Source organism: Anolis carolinensis, chromosome 4 (assembly GCF_035594765.1).
Source record: "Anolis carolinensis isolate JA03-04 chromosome 4, rAnoCar3.1.pri, whole genome shotgun sequence".
Classification (NCBI taxonomy): Eukaryota; Metazoa; Chordata; class Lepidosauria; order Squamata; family Dactyloidae; genus Anolis; species Anolis carolinensis.
In genome coordinates this window covers 256,195,152-256,209,899 of record NC_085844.1, presented here as the reverse complement: position 1 = coordinate 256,209,899, position 14,748 = coordinate 256,195,152, and the positions used below count along the sequence as shown (strand labels likewise).

General features: G+C 43.9%; 1 protein-coding gene across 5 annotated transcripts in view; it reads right to left on the bottom strand.

Moving 5' to 3' along the window:
- The window catches only part of LOC107983645 (zinc finger protein 420-like), a 54,580-nt gene that overhangs the window by 15,752 nt on the left and 24,080 nt on the right, over positions 1 to 14,748 (bottom strand). For 2 of the 5 annotated variants that reach the window (XM_062979287.1, XM_062979290.1), the window contains exon 1: positions 6,727 to 8,478. The exons of 2 other annotated variants lie outside the window; for them this stretch is intronic. The gene's annotated coding sequence lies outside the window, so the exon portion shown is untranslated. One more of the 5 variants, XM_062979292.1, reaches the window with a different exon arrangement.

Sequence of the window (14,748 nt, the reverse complement as noted above, 5' to 3'; positions counted from 1 at the left end):
ACCAAACAGGCACAAAGAAGAGATATAGTAGTCATGGGCGATTTCAATTATCCCGATATCTGCTGGAAAACAAACTCAGCCAAGAGTACAAAGTCCAACAAATTCCTCACTTGCCTTGCAGATAATTTTATAGTCCAGAAGGTAGAAGAGGCAACAAGGGGATCAGCAACGCTTGATCTAATCTTAACAAATGTGGAAGACCTGATCAATACAGTTGAAGTGGTTGGATCCTTAGGGGCAAGTGACCATGTGCTCCTGCAGTTTGCAATACAAAGGAATGCTGAAACTAAGACAAGTCAAACACGCACTCTGGACTTTAAGAGAGCTGACTTCCAAAAAATGAAGGAATTACTGAGCGGCATTCCATGGACGCCGATATTAAAAAACAAGGGAGTTAAGGATGGATGGGAGTTTTTCAAAAGTGAAATACTCAAGGCGCAAATGCAAACAGTGCCAACAAAGAAGAAAAATAAGACAAGTGCAAAGAAGCCAGAATGGATGTCCAAAGAACTTCTAACTGAGCTAAAGCTCAAAAGTGACATGCACAAGAAGTGGAAAAGGGGAGAAATCACCAAAGAAGAATTCAAACGTATAGCCAACACCTATAGGGAAAAGGTTCGCAAGGCTAAAGCGCAAAATGAGCTCAGGCTTGCCAGGGACATAAAAAACAACAAAAAAGGCTTTTTTGCTTACGTTGGTAGAAAAAGGAAGAAAAAGGAGGCGATAGGACCATTGCAAGGAGAAGATGGGGTGATGGCGACAGGGGACAGGGAAAAGGCAGAACTACTTAATGCCTTCTTTGCCTCGGTCTTCTCAGAAAAAGAAAGCCATCTTCAACCTCAGCAACACGGAATGGACGAAGGATTGGGGGAAATCCAACCCCAAATAGGGAAACAAGTTGTCCAGGAACACCTGGCCACTCTAAACGAATTCAAGTCCCCAGGGCCAGATCAGCTACACCCAAGAGTACTGAAGGAACTAGCGGAAGTTATTTCAGAACCACTGGCAATTATCTTCGAGAGTTCTTGGAGAACGGGAGAAGTCCCAGCAGATTGGAGGAGGGCGAATGTGGTCCCTATCTTCAAGAAGGGAAAAAAGAACGACCCAAACAATTACCGTCCGGTCAGCCTCACATCAATACCAGGCAAAATTCTGGAAAAGATCATTAAGGAAGTGGTCTGCGAACACTTAGAAACAAATGCGGTCATTGCTAATAGTCAACACGGATTTACCAAAAACAAGTCATGCCAGACTCATCTGATCTCTTTTTTCGATAGAGTTACGAGTTGGGTCGATACAGGGAATGCTGTGGATGTAGCGTACCTGGATTTCAGTAAGGCCTTCGACAAAGTCCCCCACGACCTTCTGGCAAACAAACTAGTAAAATGTGGGCTAGACAAAACTACGGTTAGGTGGATCTGTAATTGGCTAAGCGAACGAACCCAAAGGGTGCTCACCAATGCGTCGTCTTCATCATGGAAAGAAGTGACAAGTGGAGTGCCGCAGGGCTCCGTCCTGGGCCCGGTTCTGTTCAACATCTTTATTAACGACTTAGACGAAGGGTTAGAAGGCACGATCATCAAGTTTGCAGATGACACCAAACTCGGAGGGATAGCTAACACTCCAGAAGACAGGAGCAGAATTCAAAACGATCTTGACAGACTAGAGAGATGGGCCGAAACTAACAAAATGAAGTTCAACAGGGACAAATGCAAGATACTTCACTTCGGCAGAAAAAATGGAAATCAAAGATACAGAATGGGGGACGCCTGGCTTGACAGCAGTGTGTGCGAAAAAGATCTTGGAGTCCTCGTGGACAACAAGTTAAACATGAGCCTACAATGTGATGCGGCAGCTAAAAAAGCCAATGGGATTTTGGCCTGCATCAATAGGGGAATAACGTCTAGATCCAGGGAAGTCATGCTCCCCCTCTATTCTGCCTTGGTCAGACCACACCTGGAATACTGTGTCCAGTTTTGGGCACCGCAGATGAAGGGAGATGCTGACAAGCTGGAAAGCGTCCAGAGGAGGGCGACTAAAATGATTAAGGGTCTGGAGAACAAGCCCTATGAGGAGAGGCTTAAAGAGCTGGGCATGTTTAGCCTGCAGAAGAGAAGGCTGAGAGGAGACATGATAGCCATGTACAAATATGTGAGGGGAAGTCATAGGGAGGAGGGAGCAAGCTTGTTTTCTGCTGCCCTGCAGACTAGGACACGGAACAATGGCTTCAAACTACAGGAAAGGAGATTCCACCTGAACATCAGGAAGAACTTCCTCACTGTGAGGGCTGTTCGGCAGTGGAACTCTCTTCCCCAGGCCGTGGTGGAGGCTCCTTCTTTGGAGGCTTTTAAGCAGAGGCTGGATGGCCATCTGTCGGGGGTGCTTTGAATGCGATTTCCTGCTTCTTAGCGGGGGGTTGGACTAGATGGCCCTTGAGGTCTCTTCCAACTCTACTATTCTATGATTCTATGATTCTATGATTCTATGATGAAGATGACGCATTGGTGAGCACCCTTTGGGTTCGTTCGCTTAGCCAATTACAGATCCACCTAACCGTAGTTTTGTCTAGCCCACATTTTACTAGTTTGTTTGCCAGAAGGTCGTGGGGGACTTTGTCGAAGGCCTTACTGAAATCCAGGTACGCTACATCCACAGCATTCCCTGTATCGACCCAACTCGTAACTCTATCGAAAAAAGAGATCAGATGAGTCTGGCATGACTTGTTTTTGGTAAATCCGTGTTGACTATTAGCAATGACCGCATTTGTTTCTAAGTGTTCGCAGACCACTTCCTTAATGATCTTTTCCAGAATTTTGCCTGGTATTGATGTGAGGCTGACCGGACGGTAATTGTTTGGGTCGTTCTTTTTTCCCTTCTTGAAGATAGGGACCACATTCGCCCTCCTCCAATCTGCTGGGACTTCTCCCGTTCTCCAAGAACTCTCGAAGATAATTGCCAGTGGTTCTGAAATAACTTCCGCTAGTTCCTTCAGTACTCTTGGGTGTAGCTGATCTGGCCCTGGGGACTTGAATTCGTTTAGAGTGGCCAGGTGTTACTGGACAACTTGTTTCCCTATTTGGGGTTGGATTTCCCCCAATCCTTCGTCCATTCCGTGTTGCTGAGGTTGAAGATGGCTTTCTTTTTCTGAGAAGACCGAGGCAAAGAAGGCATTAAGTAGTTCTGCCTTTTCCCTGTCCCGTCGCCATCACCCCATCTTCTCCTTGCAATGGTCCTATCGCCTCCTTTTTCTTCCTTTTTCTACCAACGTAAGCAAAAAAGCCTTTTTTGTTGTTTTTTATGTCCCTGGCAAGCCTGAGCTCATTTTGCGCTTTAGCCTTGCGAACCTTTTCCCTACAGGTGTTGGCTATACGTTTGAATTCTTCTTTGGTGATTTCTCCCCTTTTCCACTTCTTGTGCATGTCACTTTTGAGCTTTAGCTCAGTTAGAAGTTCTTTGGACATCCATTCTGGCTTCTTTGCACTTGTCTTATTTTTCTTCTTTGTTGGCACTGTTTGCATTTGCGCCTTGAGTATTTCACTTTTGAAAAACTCCCATCCATCCTTAACTCCCTTGTTTTTTAATATCGGCGTCCATGGAATGCCGCTCAGTAATTCCTTCATTTTTTGGAAGTCAGCTCTCTTAAAGTCCAGAGTGCGTGTTTGACTTGTCTTAGTTTCAGCATTCCTTTGTATTGCAAACTGCAGGAGCACATGGTCACTTGCCCCTAAGGATCCAACCACTTCAACTGTATTGATCAGGTCTTCCACATTTGTTAAGATTAGATCAAGCGTTGCTGATCCCCTTGTTGCCTCTTCTACCTTCTGGACTATAAAATTATCTGCAAGGCAAGTGAGGAATTTGTTGGACTTTGTACTCTTGGCTGAGTTTGTTTTCCAGCAGATATCGGGATAATTGAAATCGCCCATGACTACTATATCTCTTCTTTGTGCCTGTTTGGTCAGCTGTTGACAGAAGGCTTCATCAAGTCCTTCATCCTGACTCGGAGGTCTGTAGTAGACACCCACGACAAGATCTTTTTGAGTCCCGGTTCCCTTGATTCTTATCCAGATGCTTTCAAGCTGGTTTCCCGGATTACAGTCTTGCATTTCTTCTGCAACGTAACTGTTTTTGACATATAAAGCTACTCCCCCTCCTCTCCCCTTTGTTCTATTTCTGTGAAAGAGGTTATAGCCCTCAATGGTTAAATTCCAGTGATGGGAGTCATCCCACCAGGTTTCAGTGATGCCTATGACATCGTATGTGTGGTGCTGTGCTAGGAGTTGGAGTTCGTCTTGCTTATTTCCCATGCTCTGAGCATTAGTGTAAAGACATGTAAGCCCCTGTGACCTCCCCTCGAACTGTTTATTTGGGATTATTGTGCTCTCTGTACTTGGTCCTTGCTGTGTTTGTGCAGCCCTCCGTTTAGCCTTACGGCGGTTCCCTGTGGTCGTGGGTAATATAGTGTTCGCCAGGCTGTTGTTCCCCTCCCCCAGTGGATCTAGTTTAAAGTGCGCCTGATGAGGTTTCTGAGTCTGTGTGCAAAAAGATGTTTTCCTACTTGTGTGAGATGCACCCCATCGCTTGCCAGTAGTCCATCCTCTTGGAAGAGTAGACCATGGTCAAGGAAGCCAAAATGCTCCACTTGACACCATTTTCTGAGCCAGTTATTGACCTGTACTATTTTTCCAGCCCTTGTAGAGCTGTGTCCTACAACAGGGAGGAGGGATGAAAAGATCACATGTACATTATACAGTTTTAGCTTTGTTCCCAGAGCTCGAAAATCATTTGTGATCTTTTGAAAAGTATGCCTAGCGGTGTCATTGGTACCTACATGAATCAACATAAGGTGTGGAGGGTGATGGGGCTTTAGGAGCCTGCTGAGCCTCTGAGTGATATGGTGTATTTTTGCCCCCGGGAGGCAGCATGTTTCTCGAGCCATCCCATCCGGTCTGGAAATGATGGCTTCCGTTCCTCTAAGGAGGGAGTCACCTACTACCAAGACCTGTTTCCTTTGAGGATTGACAGGGTCCCTTTTGTGCAAGACAGTGTGTATGTCCCCTGAAGAGTGTTCCTGTTGAAGTGAATCATGTAGGTGTAAAGTGTTGTCCTCCTCCTCAACATCCCCAGTGCATTCATCAATGACAATCCATTGAGATACATCCGAGAGCCCATTACTCTCCCAAGGATGTTCCTGTTGCTCCTGGTCTATGATTGGGGATGGAGCATTTGCATGATTACATAAGTGTGACTGTGGTGATGCACTGTCCCCGTCAGGGCTATCCCCTGCGCATTGATCCAGGGTGGTCCACTGAGTGGTATCTAAGAAACTGTGGTCCTCCACAAGATGTGTTTCCTGATTGTATGTTAATGATGTAAGAATTTCAAATCTGTTGTGTAAATGCAGCTAAGCAGAGGAGTTCTGCGGAGGCTGCCTGGTCCTGCGTCTCCTTCTATGGGTGACCTCCTTCCAAGCCTGAGGGTTGTCTACCTTTGAGTTGATCTCCCCATAAGGTTCCTGATCATGGTCTTGGTGGTGTTGGTGTGATGCAGGCTGCTGATCTACAGCAGCGTGTTGTGCAGTGTCCAAGAAGAGCTCGAGTGCCTGAATGTCCTTAAGGGTCTTAATACGGTGCTCGAGCTGTTGGATCCTCTGCTCCATCAGAGTCATCTGTTTGCATTTGGAGCAGATGTAGTTGTCTAGTTTTTGTGTGAAAAAGCGGAACATGCCACAGCTGGTGCATGTGATGGGAATGTTTTGCTTTTGTTGCATCTCTTGGTGAGCGTGGTGGCCAAGTGGGATCTTTGTACAGTTAAGTAATATGCACGCACTTTATGTGCAAACTGCAACAAACCACCTCTTTGTGTATTTGTTTATGTTGCTTTGTTTCCTGTATGTACTGCAAAGGATAGTTAGTAAAGGTGCCTTTGGCAAATAAAGCTTTCTATAAAGCTTTCCCAGAAACTCAATTAACAGGGGACAATGCCTGCTGTCAATCAACTTAAGTACCTGGCTCTCTTTCAACACAACAGTCACACAACAGTTAGACTTTGACCACAGGAGCCAAGCCCACACTCAGTTTAAAATCTTAGCCAAATCTTAGCCAAATCCTACCTGAAGCCAGGGAGCAAAAATGTCCTCCTGCTGCCTCTGCTTCTGCGAGAACCAACTGCCCTTCTGGGATCAGGCTCTGGCAGAAACTCACACTGGCAAATAAAGCTTTCCCAGAAAGCCTGATGCTTCTCCCTCAGCGCATCCGCCAGAGGCGAGACATGAGCTTGCCCTCCCTCAAGGAAGCGCCTGGCCCTCACCGCCACCGTGATCCCGGCCCAGCCGAAGAGGAAAGAGAGGAGGGAACATGGCCGGAGAGGGAGGGAAGGAAGGAAAGAAAAGGGGTTTCCATGGGAAAAGGTGGAGGCCTTTGAACCCTCTCCTGCCCAACCTGTGCATTCCTGGGTCCCTTCGGGGGCTTTTTGGGCTCTAGCTTCAGGCAGGCCTCTGTGGGGTTGCCACCTCGGCCTACCCCAAGGCACACCTTGGACAGACAGATGCCCCTCTGCTTCCTTTCTTCCGCTCCTTTTCCTCCTCCTATTCTTCCTCCTTCTTCCTTTTTCTTCATCTCTTTCTCCCCCTTCCTCTATCCCTCCTTCTTCCTTTTTCTTCCTCTCCTTCTCCCAAGAAAACAATTTATATGAAAATTAATGAAAGTCGGTGAAGCTGGAGGATACCTGCTCAGATCCCTGGCCATTGACCTGTGGGGTCCCACAAAGTTCCATTCTTTCCCCATGCTTTTTAACGTCGACATAAAACTACTGGGTGAGGTCATCCGGAGTTTTGGAGTTTGGTGCCACCTCTACGCAGATGACACTCAACTCTACTACTCTTTTCCACCAAATTCCAAGGAAGCCCCAAGGATCCTGGACCAGTGCTTGGCTGCTGTGATGGGCTGGGTGAGGGCTAACAAGCTGAAGCTCTATCCCGGCAAGACAGAAGTCCTCCTGGTCAGTCATGCAGCTGATCGGGGGATAGGGTGGCAACCTGTGCTCGATGGGGTTACATTCCCCGAGGACAGTCTGGGGGTCCTTCCGGATTCAGCACTGACAGTTGATGTTCAAGTGCTGGTGGTGGCTGGGAGGGCCTTTGCACAGGTAAAGCTCTTACGCCAGCTGCGACCGTACCTCGAGAAGTCTTACTTGGCTACGGTGGTCCATGCCTTAATTACCTCCAGACTGGATTACTGCAACACACTCTATGTGGGGTTGCCTTTGAAGATGGCGCAGAAATTGCACTTGGTACACAGGTCAGTGGCCAGTTATAGGGAGCGGACAACACCCCCTCTTAAGACAGTTTTCACTCCCAATTCAAGGTGCGGGTTATTACCTACAAAGCCCTAAATGGGTTGGGTCCAGCCTATCTTCGCGATCTCATCTTTCCCTATGAACCTAAGTGAGCTCTAAGATTGCAATCGGGCCTCTGCGAGGAGAAGATGGGGAAATGTTGACAGCGGATAGGGAAAACTCAGAACTACTTAATGCCTTCTTTGCCTCTCTCTTCTCACAAAAAGAAAGCCGTCCGCAACCTCAGCAACATTGAGTACATGAAGGATTAGGGGAAATCCAACCCCAAATAGGGAAACAAGTTGCCCAGGAATACCAGGCAGCCAGATTATTAACCTGGGCAAGCTTCAGGGAGCATACCACGCCCCCTTTAAAGCAGCTCCACTGGCTTCCAACAAGTTTCCAGGTCGAATTCAAAGTGCAAGTGATTACCTATAAAGCCCTATATGCTTTGGGTCCAACCTATCTTCGAGACTGCATCTCCTTCTACGAACTGGTGCAGGCATTGAGATCTGCTGGGGAGGCCCTTCTCTAGGTCCCACCATTGTCTCAAGTACAAGATGGGGGGGGGGGGCTCCGTGGTGGCGGCTTCCCAGCTCTGGAATGCCCTCCCTAAAGAAATCAGATTAGCCCCCACACTTCAAGTCTTTTGGGTGAGTTTAAAAGCATGGCTCTTCAGACAGACCATGTTTTGATCCTGAGTAATCTATGGTCAGCTTGATGAACCACTGCTGCTCCGCGGTTGGATTGTTACGGCAGATAGCCGGTCTTCCACAGATTCTACTCTGTCTCAAGAATTTTTATAATTTCATACTCTTACAATTTTAATGGTGGGATTTTATATGCTCTGTTGATTTTACTTATGTCTTTGTATTTATACTTGTATATTGTTGTTTATATGCGGCATTTGGAGTGCTTTTGTGAGCCTTCCCAAGTCCCTTAGGGGAGATGATGGCGAGGCACAAATCAAGATTTACTATCATCATCATCATCATCATCATCATCTGCTCCACTATGATTGTATGGGATGCAGTGAAAGCAGTAGCCAGAGGAATTTTGTTAAAGAACAACGTAATTTAAACAAAAAGAAGAAAAAAGATTAGAATTGGAAATTAAGAAATTAGAGATGAAATAGGGTTGTTGTATGTCTTTCGGGCTGTGTGGCCATGTTCCAGAAGTATTTTCTCCTGAAGTTTCGCCCACATCTATGGCAGGCATCCTCAGAGGTCCATGCCTCACAACCTCTGAGGATGCCTGCCATAGATGTGGGTGAAACGTCAGGAGAGAATACTTCTGGAACATGGCCACATAGCCCGACAGACATACAACAACCCTGTGATCCCGGCCATGAAAGCCGTCGACAACATAGAGATGAAATATATGCTAGAAAAAGATAAACAAAGCTATATAAAAGCATTAGCAATGAGAAAGCATCTATCAAAACAAGAGTTAGAAAAGGCACAAAGAGATTTGATATTTTAAAATGGAGAATACTTTGAATAAAGTAATAGAACCTCCAAATTATGCGCCAAAGCATCACACATTAGAAAGGGAAGAAAATAATAACATCCATTAAAGACAAGGAAGGTAAGCCTCATACAAGTATGGAAGACAAAATATTAGCTTTTTCAAGATTTTACTAAGAACTACACATGGCAAAAGAAAACTCCAAAAGTAAAATAGAAGAATATATTTAGAAATCTTGGAAAAATAAAGATCCAGGAAACAGAACAATTAGTTATGGAACAATTAATTTCAGAAAAAGAGATTGGAGAAATTATAGATAAAACCCGGGAAGACCCCAGGAATTGATGGGCTGGGACCGGAATACTATCAAAAAATTAAAACTTTATTAATACCTAAATTAAAAGAATTATATAATAAGATAATAAAAGGAGAGAAGATCCCACCATCTCGGGAACAGTCTCTGATTATATTAACTTTGAAACTTAACAAGGACCCTACAGAACCCGGATCATATAGGCCTATTTAATTAATAAATCAAGAGGCTAAAATTTTAACAGCAATTATGGCAAGAAGAATGAATGAATGTATATATAAGTATATCAATGAAGACTGATGTAGTTTCATAGCAGAGAGACAAATGTCAAGTTTAATGGGTAGGGTTCTAAAAATAATTCATAACTATTTAAATATTTGGGAATATAATTATTTATTTAAATATTTGGGAATAAATGGAACTAGAGAATTAGAAGAGACTAATAATTTTATTAAATTAAGAAAGGAAATAAATATAAAATTATCAAAATATGCTGAACTCAAATTTATCATGGTTTGGAAAGATAGCATTAAGATGAAAATATCTAATATTTTTTTAAAATTTTTTTAGAATGTTACCTATAAATATGTCAAACCAAGAATTTAAAAAATGGCAAATTATGTTAAACATGGACTGTAATGGAAATAAAAAAGCCAGAATAAATAAAACTAAATGATATAAAGCACAAAAAGAAGGCAGGTTAGGTCTTCCAAATATTAAATTATATTATCATGCCAACTAAATAAGACGTAGTCGAAGGATTAGCAAAGCAAGGAAAACTGGAAGGGCCAGAACAGTGGTTCTAAACAAAAGAGACGGGTGAGCTCCCGCTGTTAGCTTCTGCCAACCTAGCAGTTCGAAAACATGCAATAGGTACTGCTGCAGCGGGAAAGTAATGGCGCTCCATGCAGTCATGACCTTGGTGGTGTCTATGAACAACACTGGCTCTTCAGCTTAGGAATGGAGATGAGCCCCAACCCCCAGAGTCTGACCGGACTGGACTTAATGTCAGGGAGAAACCTTAATCTTTTACCTTTGACACGAAATAAATAAATAAACGAGCGAAAGCGTACAAGACTAACAGAAGCAATGAAAGCCAATCTAGATAGATGAATCACACCAGGCAAATTAATGGAAACAATAGATAAGATTAGACCAATTAAAGCTCCTGGTCCAGATGGCCTTTCGCCACTTTATCACAAAACATGCAAGGAAGAACTGGCACCGATACTTGTGTCAGTAATGAATAAAGTCTTGGAAAAGGTGAGATTCCGGAATCTTGGAAAGAATCCACAACCGTACTAATCCCCAAATCAGATATAAGGATATGGAGCAAGATAAAAAGTACAGACTCAGCTGAGCTTAATGTCAAGGGGAAACGTTTACGTTTAGCCAAATAAATAAATTAGGAAGGAAGGGAAGGAAGAAGAGAGGAAGGGAGGGAGGGAGGGAAGGAAGGAAGGAAGAAGAGAGGAAGGGAGGGAGAGAAGGAGGGAAGGGAGGAAGGCACAAGGAAGTGATCGGGAATTGGAAAATATAGTTATTGACACCTATATATTGTATACACATAATAATAATAATAATAATAATAATAATTTTATTCTTATATCCAACCATCATCTCTCTCCCAGAAGGGACTTGGGGTGGCTTACATGGGGACAAAGCCCAGCATAAAGAAGGATTCCAAGGTAAAACACAATTTAAAAAGTATAACAAATAAACAACATAATTAAAACAGTTGAAATGAGAAAAAGTAAATACACCATAAAACTACATAATCAACCGACATCAATAGACCAGTAAATGGAAAAAGTGGGCATGCTCAGATTTGATAGGACAGGGCAAGGGCTTGTGCAAAATGCAGACTATATTTATTTATTCATTTACTACATCTATATATCGCTTTTCTCCCCCTAAGGTAAGGCCTGGGGGGGGGGGGGCGGATGTGGCCCCTGGGCGCTTCCCTCTGGCCCTCCTCCTCACGTTCCCTGTCCTCTTGGCATAAGGACAGGGTGGCCGGCCGCATCCTTATGCCAAATATACGGGGAGGAAGGCACGTAGCAGCAGAGAGCCTTCTGGAGCGCTCCCAGCCACTGCGTGTCTCACCCTCCTCCCCATCCTTATGCCGGGAGGATGGCTCGAGGAGGCCGGGAGGATGGCCTCTGGAGCCCTCTCAGTTGCGGCCTGCCTCGCCGCAGAGGGGAGCCCGAGGAGGGTCCGGGGAGGAGGGTGGGAAGGACCCGGCTGTGGTGCAGATGGTTAACAGCCAGCAGCAAGAGATCACTGCTGACCGATATTTTTTACCGATATTGTTGATTTATTGTTGTAAATTTGTGTTTTTGTTTTGATTTTATATTGTGATGTTGGGCAAGACCCCATGTGAGCCGCCCCGAGTCCCTTCGGGGAGATGGTGCGGGGTACAAGAATAAATTATTATTATTATTATTATTATTATTATTATTATTATTATTATATTATTATGACTGAAAGAAAGGCCATGGGTCGACGCCCGCGTCGGATTGAGACCCGACCTTGTACTTGACCATCATCCAGAGAGCACTGTTTACCCAACCAAGGATGGATCTGGACCACACTTGCCACAGATGATGGGACTTGCAGCATCTTCACTCACACTGTGACCCCCTCCGACAATGGACTAGGGCCATACTTGGCACAGAGAAGACCCTTGACCAACTGAACATGCTGCACGGGTTGGTGGGAACGGACCTTGGTTTTGGGAGTTGTAGTTCACCCACATCCAGAAAGCACTGGACCCAGCTGAGGACAGATCTGGACCAGACTTTGGAGACAGGCCCAACAAGGCTAGCTGTGCATAATAATAATAATAATCCCCCCGCAGGTGCCACCTTGACGTGGTGGGGGGGCTTAACTGCTCCAATGATGACTGAGGGCTGTGCTGGCGGTAGTGTAACTACCAGAAGGTCCAACCAAGCCAGAGAGGCCTCAGCTGAGGAGCAGAACTAAGAGCACCTAACCCATTAGCATTATGGAGAATCAAACCCAAACGAAGTCTATACTGGCTCATAAGATATACTGCTGGCATTATAAATTGGACACAGGAGGAACTGGACAATTTGGACAGAAAAACAAGAAAACTCATGACCATTCATCATTCACTGCACCCTCGCAGTGATGCTGACCGGCTCTATCTGCCTAGAAGATCAGGGGGCAGAGGACTCCTACAAGTAAAACAAGCAGTCAAAGAAGAAGAATATGCCTTGGCAGATTATGTAAAGCAAAGTGAAGAACCTGCTTTGACTGAAGTCAAAAATCAGAAACTCCTCAAAGCACAGCAGACAAAAAACCAGTACAAGAAAACCGCACTACAAACTAGAGCTGACAGCTGGCACAACAAAACACTGCATGGAAAATTCCTTGACAAAATTGAAGGAAAAGCTGATAAGGAGAAGACCTGGCTCTGGCTCACGAATGGGACCCTGAAGAAGGAGACAGAAGGCCTGATCCTTGCAGCCCAGGAGAAAGCCATCAGAACAAATGCAATCAAGGTCAAGATCGAAAAATCAGCTGAGGACCCAAAATGCAGACTGTGCAAGGAAACCGATGAAACCATTGATCATATCCTCAGCTACTGTAAGAAAATTGCACAGACAGACTACAAACAGAGGCACAACTATGTGGCCCAAATGATTCATTGGAACTTATGCCTCAAGTATCACCTCCCTGCAGTTAAGAACTGGTGGGATCACAAACCTGCAAAGGTTGTGGAAAATGAGCACGCAAAGGTACTGTGGGACTTCCGAATCCAGACTGACAAAGTTCTGGAACACAACATACCAGACATCACAGTTGTGGAAAAGAACAAGGTTTGGATAATTGATGTTGCCATCCCAGGTGACAGTCGCATTGAGGAAAAACAACAGGGAACACTCAGCCGCTATCAGGACCTCAAGATTGAACTTCAAAGACTCTGGCAGAAAACAGTGCAGGTGGTCCCGGTGGTGATGGGCACACTGGGTGCCGTGCCAAAAGATCTCAGCCGGCATTTGGAAACAATAGAAATTGACAAAATTACGATCTGCCAACTGCAAAAGGCCACCCTGCTGGGATCTGCACGCATCATCCGAAAATACATCACACAGTCCTAGACACTTGGGAAGTGTTCGACTTGTGGTTTTGTGAAACGAAATCCAGCATGTCTATCTTGTTTGCTGTGTCATACAACGTCGTTGTGTCAATAATAATAATAATAATAATAATAATAATAATAATAATAATAAACCTCTATTTATATCCCGTTCTTCTCCCTCTCGAGACCCAAAGCGGCTTGCAACGTATTGAAATCCCATAATTTCCCACTGAAATTCTGATAAGTTTACAGTATGTTGGTTAAAACTATTTTGATTTTTAAATATCGTATTGTTCTTTCATTTACCAATATTGTAAATGAAATATTGTAAATGAATGATATGGTAATAATATAATATATTGTGTATACATATATTATTGATAATAATATTATAATGTAATACAATACAATATTTATTTATTTATTTATTACAGTATTTCTGCCCCGCTCTTCTCACCCTATAGGGGACTCAGGGTGGCTAACAATAATAATAATAATGCAATATTGTATAATTTAATAATACTAATTATATATTAAATGTAATATTACTAATAATATTACGGTATAATGGTATAGTACAATATAGTAATATATAATGCTAATATTGTGCTATGCTAATAATATAATATATTGTACTAGCCTTGCCCGGCCACGTGTTGCTGTGGCGAAGTATGGTGGTATGGGAAATAAAGTATTGAGAAATTGGTGGTAGTTAAGGTAACGAGTAAAGGTTTTCCCCTGACGTTAAGTCCATTATAAATGGGTTATATAGATGTGTGGGAGGGTCTTGGAGTCTACACTGCCATATAATCCAGTTAAAATCAGATAATCTTTATTTTATAGGCAGTGTGGAAGAGGCCTAAGTGAGGCCTAACTCTGCTTGTCCCCTGGGCTGAGTGGGTTGCTAGGAGACCAAGTGGGCGGGGCTTAGCCTTCTAACTGGCAGCAATTGGGTAAAAACAATTATTCCTCTCCCTCTAATGAGGACTTTATTTTTCTTTTCTTTTTGTTGTATGAACGTAAAGGCATGGATGAGGGGTTGTGCTGCCAAGTTTAGTGTTTCTGGGATGTGTCGTTTTGTTGGTTTGTCCTAGGCCGAAATTTCATTGCCCTTTTATATATATAGATAGATGTACATACAACTTGTAAGCCGCTCTGAGTCCCCTCCGGGGTGAGAGAGGGTGGGGTATAAATGTAGTAAATGAATAAACAAACAAATAAACAACAAAGCAGATCACTAATATAAACACAACGGGACAAACAGACTAAGAGAAACAACTACAACAGGGGTCCCCAAACTAAGGCCCGGGGGCCGGATGCGGCCCTCCAAGGTCATTTACCTGGCCCCTGCCCTCAGTTTTATAATATAATGTTTTATATCAGTTTTAATCATATAATATATTGTATATACATATAATATTGATAATAATATTATCACGTTATAAAATATAATACTACTAATTAAACCATATAATAATATTAATTATATGTTATATATTACACTAGCTGTGCCCGGCCACGCGTT